Genomic DNA, 14507 nt, shown 5'->3' on the forward strand with positions numbered 1-14507 from the left:
CACCGAACCCTGGGCACTCTACTGTTAACATTAGCCCACGAAGGCAGTGTCCATTGTTTTTTTTATTAAAATCCCAAACGTGAGAAGTATTAGAACCTATAGTACTTGGTACTGCTTGGGTTGGAGGTTGAGAAGATGAGAGAAGATATTTGTTCACATTAGACTTAAACATTTGTAGAGAGTAATCAGGAAAGCATTAGCAAAGGCATATGATGCAAGAAAGCAAGCTTATAAAGCATCAGCCAAAAGAAAAAAAAAAAAAAAACCCCTTATTTCACCCATCCACTCACTCCAAATGTTTGTCAAGTTCTGCCTTGAATCTATTTAAGCTATCAACTTCTACAACAACAGATGTAAGTTTGTTCCAGCAATCAACCACCCACTGGCTAAAGGCAAACTTCCACACATCTATCCTACAACAGTCTTTCCTCAAATTTAATTTATGCCCTCTCAGGCGATTATTCTGAGCAAGAGGAAAAGCCATCAGCATTGACCATGCTCAAACCATTCAAGGCTTTATACACCTCGCAGGTGCCTAGTCTCCAGACACTAATTTGTAAAACTTAAGCTTTTCTTTGTAAAAGCAACCCATTGTTCCATTCACTAAACTTGTTTCCCTTCTTTATACTTGTTCCAACAGCTCTACAACCTTATTAAAATGAGGCCTCCAGACCTGTATACAGTACTCAAGGTGTGGCCTGACCATTGCCTTATACAAGGGGATAATCACCTCCTTATCCCTGCTAGAAAAATTCCTGTATATCATTGACAAGACACCATGAGCTACTCTTGCAGACCGTCTGCACTGCTCAGAAAACTTCATATCTGCCTGCACAATTATCCCCAAGTCCTTTTCATTCTCTACCACTGTCAGTGTTGTACCACAGAGTTGATATGTTACTCTGGGGTTACTGCTTCCCTATGTAGTATTTTATATTTGCCAATGTTAAACTTCATTTGACACCTCTCAGCCCATCTGCTCAACTTTTCTAGATCCTCTTGCAGCAGTGTACTGTCATTAGTGTCATTAACAACCCTGGAAACCTTCGTATCGTCTGCAAACTTGGACATTAAGCCTTATAATCCATCATCAATATCATTTATAAATACAGAAAACAACAATGGACCCAACACTGAACCCTGAGAGACTCCACTAATAACATTGATCCACAAAGAGCAGTGTCCATTGATTACCATTCTCTGTCTTCTCCCACTCAACCATCACTTTATCCATAGCAGCAATTTGCCTCCAATGCCACACTGCTCCAATTTGTGCAGCAGTCTTCCATGTGCAACAGTATCAAAGGCTTTTCTAAGATCCAAATATATGATATCAAAGTCATTCTTTGCATCCTGTTCCTTTGTGACTACGTCATAGTATCCAATGAAATTAGTCAGACAAGACTTCCCCTTAACAAACCCATGCTGTGTCCGAGCTGTAACTGAAGTCTTTTCTAGATGATCCTGCAATGCTTCTTTATCCAGTGCCTCCGTTAATTTCCCTGGAATAGAAGTTAAACTGACGGTCTGTAATTACCTGTGTCTCCCTTTGAGCCTCCTTTGTGGATTGGGGTCACATTTGCACATCTCCAGTACATGGGTACCTCTGCTGAGTCCAGGGAAGCTCCATAATTATGGCTAAGGGTTTGCTTACTTCCTTTGCTGCCTCCTTTAATATAACTGTATAGATTCCATCCACCCCAGGTGCCTTTCTTGTGTTTATCTTCAATAATTTCTCCTCCACTTTACTCTCAGTTATTACAAGATTATCTAGCTTACTGCCAGAGTTGAATACACCTCTGGCATTCCCCTCCCTGAATAACTCCTCATGTGTGAATGTGGATGCAAAATATTCATTTAGTTTGTTAGCTACCTGAGTAGGATCATCAACAGTTGAACCATCGATATCAAGTGGACCAATCTGATTCATCCGCTTCCTTCTAGAGTTTACATAAGTAAAGAACACTTACATAAGTAAAGAACACCAATTCTTTGCCAAAGATTTCTTGTAATCTGTCTTCAGCACACTGTGATCACTGCCATCTAGTGGTTCCTTTATCTGCAGATTCTTAATGCATGAAGAATCCACAAAAGCCTTTCTAGTGTGTGAGGACCAACCCACAAATTCCAGTCAATATCCTTGAAATTGAAATCACCCATTATAAGACACTCTAATTTACTGGCCCACTCCATTTCGCTGTACAATTGCTCATTATACTCATCAGATTCATTAGACCTATAACACACACCTACTCTCATTTTTCCTTTCCCAGTGTTTATGTCACACCAAACAGACTCAGATTGCAGTGTCCACCCACATCAACTGAATGCACTTCCTTAGATTTTATGTTTCTTAACTAACAGCATAACCTCTCCTCCCTTCCTGTCCTGTCTATCCTTTCTGTACACATTGTACTCCCCAAATTACAGTTCTTCACTGCTTATGTCTGTGTGACACCTTGTTTCTGATATCCCACCAATATGCCTTTTAATGTCTTGACTAGCACTTGAAGCTCATCGAATTTATTAACTATACTCCTAGCATTGGTGTACATGCAAGTATACATGCACCTGTTTCTACTCTTAGTTATCCTAACAGAGCCCATACTATGACTCCCAGCATTCCTGGAAATTCCCATTGCCTTGGTTTCTAGGCTGCTACTCAATTGCATTTCAATAGAAGTAGTGCAAGAATCACTTTTACCTCTGCCAGCGGCTATCCCCCCCCCAAGCCAGCAGTTTTCCGACCCACCTAACACTGCCTCGATAGCATCAGCAAATATTTTTGCACCCTTTCTATTTAAGTGTATCCCATCCTTGTAGAAGCAATCTCTCCTGTTAACAAGCACAGACCAAGCTGAGAAAATTCTACTCCTTGAGCCTTGCACAATCTCTCCAGGGCCGAATTGATGGACGAGGGTCTCATCATATACTCCCGCCTATCATGTCTGGGCAGAATTGCAGACATTTTTCAAATTCAGTCCTAACTCGTTGCTTTTTTTCAGCATTGTGAAAAAGTCATATGAAGGAAGGTTGTTCCAGAAAATGGCAGTTGAATGAATAAATCAGCATGATGAAAAGTTGGTTCTGTGAGTTGGTTCTAAATGGATGTTGGCTGGTGACGGCACATGTTTGGATGTTTTGAAAGAGAGTGGGAATTATAGAAGCCAATTCAGAAGAACAGTGCCCATGGAAGTATCTGTAGAAAAGGCAATGAAGCAGAAACGGTACATTGAGACAGCAAGTGGAGAAACTCCGTTACAATTGAGTCATTAATTAACCTGACTGCCCTCTTCTGAATGGAACCTAGAAGCCTGAGAGAGGTTTTGGGGGCACTGCCCCAGATGTAGGAACAATATTCCATGATAGGGCAGATTTGTGATTTCTACAGAGTGAACAGCTGTTTAGAAAAAAAAAGTAAAGGCGAGAGCAAAAAGGAAAACCAAGCTTTTTAGATGCAGAGGAAGCAGTATTTGTATGTGCCAAGAGAGATTAGAAGTCAGGGTAATCCCCAAAAGAGATATATCAATTTGCCTAGAAATCGGAGTGTCACTAAAGATAAGCAAAAGAGCAGAAGAGTCCTATTTGTGAGATATAAGACAAGACTGAGTTTTAGAAGGATTGAAATCAACTAAGTTGTCTTTGCCCCACTGAAGAATTACCTGGAGATCAGCATTTAAGGAATTGGTAGCCGATATTTGAGAAGTTGAAGCTGATTGAGCAGGGCAAGATTTCTCAAAATGAAAAGTAGAATGCAATGTGATAGGATTTCCAGTCAATGGAAGGAGGTCATTAATATACAAGAGAAAAAGAGTGGGGAAAGAACTGAACCTTGACACCAGCATTAGTGGAGAAGATAAGACAGAGAGCCATCTACCATCACCCTCAGTGAGTGATCAGAGAGGAAACTGGAAAAACCAATTACAAAAAACCAGCTGGCAAACCATAAGATGGAAGCTTGTTTAGAAGACCTTTATGCCAAACACGATTGAAAGCCTTTTAGATGGCAAGAGCAACTTCTAGTGCTTCAAACTTTTCCATTGAATTTGTCCATAAATGGGTAACATAAATCAGAATATCATCAGTGGATCGACAGTGACGGAATCCATACTGGTGATTGTTGATCAGGCGGAATGTTTCTAGGTAGTTTTAAGAGTTGGCAGTTAATTGATTTCTCCATTACTTAGAAAGAGTAGAAGTAATTGCAATGGGGCAATAAGTGGATGGGAGGGAGTTGCCACCCTTTTTAGGAACTGGCTGGATATGAGCAAATTTCCAAGCTGAAGGAAAAACACCTTTGCAATAAGAAAGTGAAAAGAGGTGGCAAAGAACAGGAGTATCAGGAGCACAGGTTTTTTTCAGAACATGTGGAGAAATACCATCATGACCTGGAGCTTTCTTAGCATCAAGATTTGTCAAAATCCTTCTGACTTCCTTTTAATGTAAGACCATAGAAAGCATTGAATGGAGCATGTTGGGAATGGTGGGAGGTGTTTTACCAAGATCATTAATACATGAGTTGGAAGAAAAATGGTATGCTAGCAGGTCAGCTTTATCCTTGGCCGAAGTGACAACAGAACATCTGGTTTTGACAGAGGTGGGAGGAGAGATGGGCAAAAGTTGTGGCCAATAGCTTTGGTAAGTGGCCAGAATGATTCGCTACAATTAGGTCAAGAAGCAAGTTTTCTACTTGTAGCCAGTTCAAAATCTAGTTTGGACTGATTAATAACTGCTTTACAATTGTTGCGAGATTTGGTGTAGGCAGAAAATGAAACTGAAGAATTGGAAACAAGTCAATTACGATATGCAACATTCTTCTTCTGAATGGCCTTAGCACATTTATTGGAAAACCAAGGTTTAGATAAAGTATGAAATTTTAAAGTAGAGTGTGGGATAAAGGATTCCATTCCTGCAAGAATAATTACACTGACACGATCGAAGCAAACGTTGACATCAGATGTTTTGAAATAGTAGTCTGACCAAGTAAAAGAAGAAAAGATATCTCCCAGGTCATCCCATTTTGCATCCCTGTAATTCCAAAAAACATGAGGTTGGGAATAGCCATGAGATAAAGGCTCCATTTGAGAAGAGACAATCACCAGGTTTTGATCTGAGGTGCCTAAAAGACCACTCTCTTCGACCCTGTACTTAGATGGGTTGTTTGTGAGAAAAAGATTGAGCATGTTGGCTGTATGGATTGTCCCGTATTCTTGTTGGCGAATGAACAATCTGTCCAAGGTCATTAGTAATTACAAAGGCCTGAGCATCTCAACCAGCTGGGTCGGTGTCACTAGAAAAACAGAAGCCAGCTGGAGTTGTGAACATTGAAAACACCAAAGAAAATTACCTCACTGTTAGGAAAGTTGGACTGGAGAAAGTCAAGTTGCAAAGAGAAGTTGAAGAGCTCCAAGTGATTAGTGAAGTTGGGAGAATGGTAAAGACAACAAATGAATTTGACACAATGAAGTAGAGAGATTTTAAGCCAGAGTAGATCGAAAAGAGGAGATTCCAAATTACCAAGTCTCTGACAGGGTATATCGGAATGGACATATGCAACAGTACCAGCATTGAGGCAAAAGTAATCATACAGCGAATAATTTGGGCAACTGAGATGAGCAATAGTTGAATCAACCGATAACTGAGATTCTATCAGAAAAAGTACATCTGGTTTGGCAGACTGCGAGTCAAAATGGACATTTTTGAGATTAGAATTTAGACCATGTATATTTGTGAAATGAACTAGGAAGTGTTTGGACGTCTAGATCTTTTCGCGAATAAGCTTGCTCTGTTAGTTTGACAATTCATGGTGAATTCAATAGTAAGAAAAAGTGGAGGGGGACATGCTGTATGAAGTAATATTAGTAATAAGAGGAGTTTACCTCAATAAAGTGCGTAGAACACTTCCGTATGATAGCCTCCAGAAATTAAAACGGAAAAATCGAAAAAATCGACAACTTACTGGTACATTAGAGTAAAATATAAATAATTTAAAATTAAAAAAATCAATTTAACACAATTCAAATCAATTTAAAACAATCAAAAATCAAATTAACGCAATAAAAGAATCTAATGAAAATATTCAAAACGATTTTCCTTCCTGATGCTGACAACGCTTTTCGACCGTATGTCGTGATCACAGGAATGAAAATTACTGAATCGGTTTAAACCTGATACTTAAATAGAGATTATTTGTCTTCGCGCATGCGCGTAAAGGTCCACGCATCGGAGATCAGATATGGCCGCCGAACATTAACAGAATTCTCGTGTAATTTAATTTCAACGGTTTCTGCAATTAATAGTCGCGTATAATTACGTTGAACGTTAAGTATTTTGGCTTCATTAAATAAAAAAGTATGTTTTTCGTTAATAGCATGAAAGGCTAATTCTGACGCTGCTGAACAAGAAGCACGAACTGAGGCTTCATGTTGATTTACACGAATATTAAGAGAAAAACGGGTCGAACCCTGATAAGACGAGTCGCAATCACCGCAAGAAATGTTGTATACCAGATCATTAATTTGTGTTGCGAACGCTGAAAGAACCGAGCGATTGTTCAGCATAGTGTGTAACTTCCGTATTGGCCTAGCTACAATTTTAAATTCGGTATCTTTAAAGAATCTGTTAAGCTGTTTGTGCCACTGTTCAACATATGGGACAGAAATAAAGTATTTTTTGATATTACTATTGTTGATTGCTGTAGTATTTTGTATCCTATCCTTAGCTTGTACCCTAATTCAGTTTATTGTGGTAATGGAATAACCCCTGTTTAAGAATCTGCTAGTTAATATTTGTATTTCTGAGTCCAAAGCAGATTCCGTCATTGAATATTTATAGGCATTAAGAAATTGATTAAAGATAATCGATCTTTTGTAGGTGAACGGGTGATAGCTATTATAATGTAGAAGCAATATTTTATTCGAGTCCCGGGTAAGCGTGACATAATAGCTATCACCCGTTCACCTACAAAAGATCGATTATCTTTAATCAATTTCTTAATGCCTATAAATATTCAACGACGGAATCTGCTTTGGACTCAGAAATACAAATATTAACTAGCAGATTCTTAAACAGGGGTATTCCATTACCACAATAAACCGAATTAGGGTACAAGCTAAGGATAGGATACAAAATACTACACCAATCAACAATAGTAATATCAAAAAATACTTTATTTCTGTCCCATTTGTTGAACAGTGGCACAAACAGCTTAACAGATTCTTTAAAGATACCGAATTTAAAATTGTAGCTAGGCCAATACGGAAGTTACACACTATACTGAACAATCGCTCGGTTCTTTCAGCATTCGCAACACAAATTAATGATCTCGTATACATTTATTGCGGTGATTGCGACTCGTGTTATCAGGGTTCGACCCGTTTTTCTCTTAATATTCGTGTAAATGAACATGAAGCCTCAGTTCGTGCTTCTCATTCAGCAGCGTCAGAATTAGCCTTTCATGCCATTGACGAAAAACATACTTTTTTATTTAACGAAGCTAAAATACTTAACGTTCAACGTAATTATACGCAACTATTAATTGCAGAAACCGTTGAAATTAAATTACACGAGAATTCTGTTAATGTTCGGCGGCCATATTTGATCTCCGATGCATGGACCTTTACGCGCATGCGTGAAGACAAATAATCTCTATTTAAGTATCAGGTTTAACCCGATTCGGTAATTTTCATTCCTGTGATCACGACATACGGTCGAAAAGCGTTGTCAGCTTCGTGAAGGAAAATCGTTTTGAATATTTTCATTAGATTCTTTTATTGCGTTAATTTGATTTTTAATTGTTTTAAATTGATTTGAATTGATTTTTTTAATTTTTAATTATTTATATTTTGCTCTAATGTACCAGTAAGTTGTCGATTTTTTTCGTTTATTCCGTTTTAATTTCTGGAGGGTATCATACGGAAGTGTTCTACGCACTTTATTGAGGTAAACTCCTCTTATTACTAATATTATCATCAACGTAAAACATATTGAGTAGTACAGCTCTGATTCATACTATGTATGAAGTAATGAAATTTTTGGATATGGCGTACACATGGTAAGAATATACCCAGATCCTTGACATAATGTGGCCTCTTTGATTACTGCTCTCTGTATTCTCCTACTGAACCATTACTTTATTCATGGCAGCAACTTGTCCTTAATGTCATATTGCTGTAATTTGTACAGCAGTCTTCCATTGCAACAGTATCAACAGTTTTTCTGAAGAGATTGTGCAATGTTCACAAGGTAGAATTTTTCTCAGCATAGTTTATGATTATTAACAGGAGAATTTGTTTCTTCAGCGATGGGATACACTTAAATAGAAAGAGTGCAAGAATATTTGCTGATGCTATCAAGGCAGTTGTAGGTGAGTCAGAAAACTGCTAGCTTGGGCGGATTAACTGTAGCCACAGACAGAAGTGTTACTCACACACTAGCAAGGCTTTTGTGGATTTATTGGATGATTGTTTTCTATATCAGCATGTTCGGGAGGCAACTAGAGGGATTAATACTCTTGATCTGATTATCAGTAGTGATTCTTCTTGCATTAAGAATCTGCAGATAAAGGAACCACTAGGTGGCAGTGATCACGCTGAAGTTGGATTTACTCAAAGAGGTAATTGCTATCAGGAGTAAAGGGAATGGTTTTTGCTTTCGTAAAGGCGACTAAGATGGCCTGAGACAGCATTTAAATTCTATACAGTGGGACCAACTGATGATGTTACCAACAGCAAATTCAAAATGGGAAGCATTCAAAGAATTTATCTTGGAAGCTACTAGGCTTTACATACAACCAAGAAATATTGTTCAAGGTTTAGGCCTAAATGGATGTCAGATGAACTAATCAGACATATGGAAAAGAAGAAAAATGCATGGGATACATATAAATTAATAGGTGACATGGAAGCCTGTGATAGATATAAGCTGGTCTGTAACTAATTCACAAAGGAGATTAGGCAGGCAAACAAAGATTATGAGAAATCCTTGGCAAAGGATGCAAAGAAAAACAGAAAATAATTCTTTACCTATGTAAACTCTAGAAGGAAAGGGACGAATCAGATTGGTCCACTGGATATTGATGGGTCAACTGTTGATTATCCTGTTCAGGTGGCTAACAAACTAAACGAGTATTTTGAATCTACATTCACACATGAGGAGTTATTCAGAAAGGGGAATGCCACAGGTGAAGTGAACTAGAACTCTGGCAGTGAACTAGATGATTTTGTAATAACTGAGAGCAAAGTGGAGGAGGAATTGTTGAGGATAAACATAAAAAAGGCACCCGGGGTGGATGGGATCTATCCAGTTATATTAAAGGAGGCAGCAAAGGAAGTAAACAAACCCTTAGCCATAATTATGAGAGCTTCTTTGGACTCAGGGGAGGTACCTATAGACTGGAGATGTGCAAATGTGATGCCCATTCACAAAGGAGAATCAAAGGCTGACACAAGTAATTATAGACCTGTGAGTTAAACTTCTATTCCAGGAAAATTAATGGAGGCACTGGTTAAAGAAGCACTGCAGGATCATCTAACAAGACTTCAGTTATAGCAGACACAGCATGGTTTTGTTAACGGAAAGTCTTGCCAGACCAATTTTATTGGATACTATGATGCAGTCACAAAAGAACTGGATGCAGGGAATAACTTTGATATTATATATTTAGATCTTAGAAAGGCTTTTGATACTGTTGTACATGGAAGACTGCTACACGAATTGGAGCAATGTGGCATTGGAGGCAAATTGCTGCTATGGATAAAATGATGGCTGAAGGGAGGGACAGAGTAGTAATCAATTGACACTACTCATCGTGGACTATTGTTATTAGTGGAGTCCCCTCAGAGTTCAGTGTTTTGTCCATCGTTGTTTTCTGTATTTATAAATGATATTGATGATGGTATATCAAGCTTGCAGTCCACGTTCCCAATGATACAATGGTTGGCAGGGTTAAGGACATTACTGACAGTATGCTGCTGCAACAGGATCTGCAAAGGTTGAGGAGATGGGCTGAGGGAGGCAAATGAAGTGTAACATTAACAAATGTAAAGTACTTCATATGGGAAACAGTAATCCCAGAGCAACGTATCAACTCTGTGGTACTACACTGACAGTGGTAGAGAATGAAAAGGATCCTGTGCATAATTGTGCAGGCAGATATAAAGTTTTCTGAGCAGTGCAGACGGGCTGCAAGAGTAGCTCATGGTGTCTTGTCAATGATATACAGGATTTTTTCCAACAAATTGATTATTCCCTTGTACAAGGCAATGGTCAGGCCACACCTTGAGTACTGTATACTGTTTTGGAAACCTCATTTCAAGAAGGATGTAGGGCTGCTGGAACGAGTACAGAGAAGGGCAACAAGATTAGTAAATTGAACAAAGGGTTGCTCTTACGAAGAAAATCTTAAGTTTTGTAAATTACAGTGTCTGGAGACTAGGCACCGGCGAGGTGGTCTGATAGAGGTGTATAAAGGCATGAATGATTTTGAGCATGCTCGATGCTCAAACCACCATTTGATGGGCTTGCTCAGAATAATCACCTGAGAGGGCATAAATTCAAATTGAGGAAAGACAGATGTAGGATAGATGTGCGGAAATTTGCCTTTAGCCAGCGGGTAGTTGGTTGGTGGAACAGACTTCCATCCCTTGTGGAAGTTTGCCTAAATAAATTTAAGGCTCAGCTGGACAGGTATTTCGAATGAACTGAGGGGTGAAATGGGAGTGGGTTTTTTTTTTTGGCTGATGCTGCATAAGCTTGCTTTCTTGCATCATAAGCCTCTACTAATGCTAATACCATCAGGACCTGGAGCTTTCTTAGAATCAAGATTTGTCAAAATCCTTCTGACATCCTTTTGAATGTATCGTGCTGGGAATGGTGGGAGGTGTTTTTTACCAAGATCATTAATACATGAATCGGAAGAAATATGGGATGCTAGCTGGTCAGCTTTATCCTTGGCTGAAGTGACAACAGAACCATCTGGTTTTGACAGAGGTGGGAGCAGAGATGGGCAAAGGTTGTGCCCAATATCTTTTGCAAGAGACCAGAATGCTCAGATACCATTGTGGCATGAAACAAGTTTTCTGCTCTTAGTCTGTTCAAAATCCAGTTTGGACTGATTAATAACTGCTTTACAATGGTTGTGTGCATTGGTGTAGGCAGAAAATGAACCTGTAGGTTTGGATGCAAGTCGATTCTGATATGCAACATTCTTATCTTGAACAGCCCTTGCACATTTATTGGAAAACCAATGTTTAGATAAAGGACGAGATTTGATAGTGGAGTGTGGAATAAAGGATTCCGTTTGTACAAGAATAATTTCATTGACACGATCTGAGAAAATGTTGACATCAGAAGTTTTGAAACAGTAATCGGACCAAGGAAAAGAAGAAAGGAAGTCTCGCAGGTCATCCCATTTTGCATTCTTGTAAGGCCAAACAACACAAGGTTGCGAATAGCCAAGAGATTTTTTTTTTTTTATGAGAACCCCAAACACGAGGTATCAGACCCTACAGTACTTAGTACCGTGCTTCGGTTGGAGGTTGAGAAGGCAAAAGAAAATATTTGTTGACATTGGACTTGAACTTCTGTAGATTGTAATTTTCAGGAAATACGTATGAAGGAAGGTTGTTCCAGAAAACGGCAGTTGAATGAATAAATGAGGAAGATGAAAAGTTGGCTCTGTGGGTTTGAAGTTTGACAGTAAATGGATGTTGGCTGGTGGCGGCATGTGTTCGGACTGTTTTGAAAGAGAGCGGGAATTATAGAAGCCAATTCAGAAGAACAGTGCCCATGGAAGTATCTGTAGAAGAGGCATGGAGCAGAAACAGTGCGTCTATGAGAAAGCGAGTGGAGAGACTCTGTTAGAGATGAATCATTAATTAACCTAACTGCCCTCTTCTGAATGGAATCCAGAAGCCTGAGAGAGGTTTTGGGGGCACCACCCGAGATGTGGAAACAATATTCCATGGCAGGGCGGATTTGCGATTTATACAGAGTGAGCAGCTGTTTGGAAGAAAAGTAACGCCGAGAGCGAAAGAGAAAACCAAGTTTTTTAGATGCAGAGGAAGCAATATTTGTAATGTGCTTGTTCCAAGAGAGATTAGAAGTCAGGGTAATCCCCAAAAGAGATATATCATTTTGCCTAAAAATCGGAGTGTCACTAAAGATAAGCATAGGAACAGAAGAATCCTTTTTGCGAGATATAAGACAAGATTGAGTTTTCATCATCATCATCAGCCATTTTCAATCCACTGCAGGATGAAGGCCTCTCCAGCAACTTTCCAGTTCTTTCTGTTTTGAGCACTGGCCATCCATTTACTACTCAAAAACTCATGAATTTCATCTATCCATCTCCGCCTTTGTCTTCCAGGTGTTCTTCTAGCTCCTCTTGGGTACCATTCTGTTATTTTCTTAGTCCATCTGTCATCATGTCTTCGAGCTATGTGTCCTGCCCAAGACCATTTTAGTTCTTTAGTTTTGATAAGAATGTCCTTTACTTGAGTTTGCTGCCTAATCCATGTGTTTCTCTTCTTATCTAACAGTCTGATTCCCAATATAATTTGTTCCATTCTTCGCTGTGTAGTTCTTAGCTTCTCTTCCATTCTTTTGGTGAGTGCCCAAGTTTCACTTCCATAAGTCATGGTGGGGAGTATACATTGATTCATTATTTTACGTTTCAGACAAACTGGGATATTGCTCTTCAGTATGTGACTATATTTCCTGAATGCTATCCATCCAAAATTTATTCTTCTCTTGACTTCCAGCCATTTATCATTATTCCAGCTAATAACTTGTCCCAGATAAGTATATGACTCCACCTTTTCAATTACTGCTCCTTCAATCATTATTTCCCTTTCCGTGGCATACTTGTTCATCATTACTTTTGTTTTAGCCATATTCATCTTTAGTCCAAAATCCTTACTAACTGTGCATAACTGATTAAGATTTTCCTCTAATTCTTTGGGATCGTGGCTTATGACCACAATGTCATCTGCAAATCGTAAATGGTTTAGGTACTCTCCGTTCACATTGACTCCTTTCTGCGACCAGTCTAATCTTCTGAAAGCTTCCTCAAGGGCAGCAGTAAACAGCTTCGGAGATATTGTGTCTCCTTGTCGAACTCCTTTCTCGATTTTAAATTTGCTACTGTCTTTGTCTAGTCTAATAAAGGATGTAGCACTCTCATATATTTTTTTCAAAATCATAATATATGGAGTATCTATGCCTTGTCTTTCCAGTGCCCGAAACATTGCCTTATGCTGTACGCAGTCAAATGCCTTTTCATAATCCACAAATGCCAGTTTTATATTCATTTGCTTTCTCTATTAGCTGTGATATTACGTGAAGGTGATCCATAGTTGAGAATCCTGTCCTAAAGCCAGCTTGCTCTTTCGGTTGATTCTCATCAAGTATTCTTTCTAATCTGTTAGTAATGACCCTTGTGAACAACTTGTAGATATGGGATAACAAGCTAATTGGTCTATAATTTCCAATTTCTGATTTATCTCCTTTCTTATGCAGCAAAACTATGATTGCATTATTCCACTGCTTAGGCATCACACCTTTTCTAATGCACTTTGTGAAGAGCCTTGCCAGTTTTTGTGTTATGTCTCTTCCTCCCAATTTTAACAACTCTACAGTAACTTCATCTTCCCCCGGGGCTTTCCGATTCTTCATTTTCTTCAATGCATGTTCTACCTCATCAGGAAGAATATCGGGTATGTCGCATGTGTTGCTACTTTGCAATCCATCTTCCCCACTGCTGGTATCATTCCCTCGCTCCTTGTATAATTCTCTATAGTAGTCTTCTGCTATTTGAATTATGCCTTCTCTGCTATTTATAAGTACACCATCGCTATTCTTCAGTTTCAGTATCATTTGTCTTTCTGTATTACTGCTCATGGCTGCTGATTTAAATCCTTTGTTTTCCCTTAATGCTTGTTCTACTTTTCTTGTGTTAAATCTTCTTATGTCCTCTCTGAGTCTCCTTCTAATGGCTTTGCATAACTCAGTATACTCAATTTTCTCCCTGTCAGTGTTTTTCTTGCTCTTCATTTGTCGTCTTTGGTTCATCATGACAAGTGTTTCTTGACTAATTTTTTCTTCTTTGGATTTCTGTTTCCCTATAGGTTTCTTGGGCTTTATCACTTTCAGAAAGTTGTAATATTCCTCGTCGATATCTTGGTCCTGAGCAGTCTGCAGAAGCTCAAACTTGTTCTTAAGTTCCAGTACATACTGCTTTTTCTCCTCTTCTGTTATTTCAAAGACCTTTGTATTATTTACTCGAGTCAGTTTTTTCCTTTCATTTCCTACATCTATATCAAGTGTACATCTTACCATTCTGTGATCACTTCCAACATTTACCTTATTCAGGATAGTAACATCATTCACAATATATCTTCTGTTAGTGAGGATGAAGTCGATTTCATTAGTTGTTAATCCATTTGGACTCTTCCATGTCCACTTTCTGTTCACCCTTTTCTTGAAAAAAGTGTTCATTACTGACATTC

The 14507-nt window shown here is 38.8% G+C and overlaps 1 protein-coding gene across 2 annotated transcripts in view; it reads left to right on the forward strand.

Annotated features, from left to right (window-relative positions):
- The window catches only part of Gpo1 (glycerophosphate oxidase 1), a 428577-nt gene that overhangs the window by 358624 nt on the left and 55446 nt on the right, over positions 1 to 14507 (forward strand). The window lies entirely within an intron of this gene.

The sequence above is a fragment of the Mastigoproctus giganteus genome, chromosome 13 (assembly GCF_048544385.1).
Source record: "Mastigoproctus giganteus isolate SK-2022 chromosome 13, ASM4854438v1, whole genome shotgun sequence".
Classification (NCBI taxonomy): domain Eukaryota; kingdom Metazoa; phylum Arthropoda; class Arachnida; order Uropygi; family Thelyphonidae; genus Mastigoproctus; species Mastigoproctus giganteus.